The 1,802-nt window shown below is 42.5% G+C and overlaps 1 pseudogene; it reads right to left on the bottom strand.

Annotated features, from left to right (window-relative positions):
• Positions 1-624: 624 nt before the first annotated feature.
• On the bottom strand, positions 625-760 carry LOC120933940 (annotated as a pseudogene).
• Positions 761-1,802: the final 1,042 nt, after the last annotated feature.

The following is a 1,802-nucleotide window of genomic DNA, read 5'->3' as shown; positions in this document are numbered from 1 at the left end:
TAAAAAAATATATATAGTCCAGAAAGTGACCTCAAATTGGACGAACCCCTATATCTATAACATTTGTGCAGGATTGTAATGCAACATACATGTATTATTAAAAATAAAAACATGTTAAAAACATATTAAAAAACATGTTATTGGTATATTTTAAAAAGGGAGAAAAGAATAAGATGATAATAAAAAACAAAGGAATATTAATTCCAAACTGACCAGTATACCTATATCATGGAGTGGCATTTAAAACATAAGGTAAGGTGCAGGCATCCCTGGGATGCAAGGTATGGCATCCCTGGACTGCCACTCCAGGGGCACTATCTCCACAGGATTTTCAATGGACCCGGACCCCCGGCCTGGACCAGCAGCACCCTTCCCAGCCAGGAAGGTAGGAGCTCTGAGAGATTGGGGAGAGCCCACGCCAATAGGCTACTCCCATCACTCCCACCTAATCACATTCGGGAAATACTAACCGCTCCCCCCAAGGGGAAGGAGGAGCAAGGGTTCTCTCCTGAACAACTTACTGGGGCAGGCACCACCAAATCCAAGCCAAAGGCCAGGGGCCCGGCCCCTCAGCTTCGACCTCACGTTTCTCCGTCCAAATCAGAAGCCTTCCACCTCCACGCCAGGAGGTTTAGCATCTGCCAACCGCCATCCCTTTCCACCTCGCCGTGTACTCAGGACGGTTAGCATAGCACCACCTACTGGCAACTGATAAGAACAGATACTACACTTGATCTTAGCCAAAAGGCCGAGAAGCAATATATGTATATCGTTTTGGAGTATTCCATACAATTCCTTATCCCTATCCAAGTTACTTAAAAATAAATAATAATAAAAAAAATACCCCTAGAGACTGTTCATTGAGCCAGTTGGAGTGACTGTTGCTGTGTGCCTGGATGCCTCTGCACTACTTGGAAAATAATCCCGACAATTTATCAGCTGCTCCTATGGAGGTGAGTGCTCCACTTATTTCAGCATAAGGGGGCCTTGAGAAGTAAGAAAGTCCCAAGCAAAGTTTTGTAGGATAACAGAATTGTCACATGTCTGTATTTGAATATTAGGCATCCCAAGCTTTTCAATTGTTTAAGGAGGATCAAGATTGCACCCACATTCTCCTTTTCAGTCCATAAAATCTTATAGCATTGTCCATGAGAATGCACCTAAACTTGTCTGAAGTCATCACTGTTTATAAACCCGGAAGGAATCTCCTAGATGGCAATTTAAAGAATGTGACCCAATGTGATTTCCCAACAGCTGATACTATAATCTGCTTCTGTGCAACTGCCAAGTATATATAGCATCAGGAGCAATATTTGTGCTATCTTAGAAACCATCTTTGCACCATCTGTTTGACAATTCCTAGTGTCTGAAGCAAACCACTGATGAATGAAAATTGACATGAACTGTCGCTTGTATTTCTTGATCTGTAAAAGGAGTGATTTTCCCAGCTGTCACACTAGGTTTACGTGACACATTTTACTGCTCCCATATTGCGTTACTTTTTTTCCTGGTATGTAACTGTTATGCCGCGTACACACGATCCGACATTCCGACATCAAAACCGTGGATTTTTGTCCAACGGATGGTCGCTCAAACTTGTCTTGCATACACATGGTCACACAAATGTTGTCGGAAATTGCGAACGTCAAAAACGCGGTGACGTACAACACTATGACAAGCCGAGAAAAAAGAAGTTCAATGATTCCAAATTATGTTGAATTGATTCCAAGAATGCGTAGGATTTTTGTGCGTTGAATTGTGTACACACCGTCTGACTTTCCGACAAGAACTTTTGTTGTTGG

The sequence above is a fragment of the Rana temporaria genome, chromosome 3 (genome assembly GCF_905171775.1).
Source record: "Rana temporaria chromosome 3, aRanTem1.1, whole genome shotgun sequence".
In the NCBI taxonomy this organism is placed as follows: Eukaryota; Metazoa; Chordata; class Amphibia; order Anura; family Ranidae; genus Rana; species Rana temporaria.
This window is presented reverse-complemented; position numbering and strand designations above follow the sequence as displayed.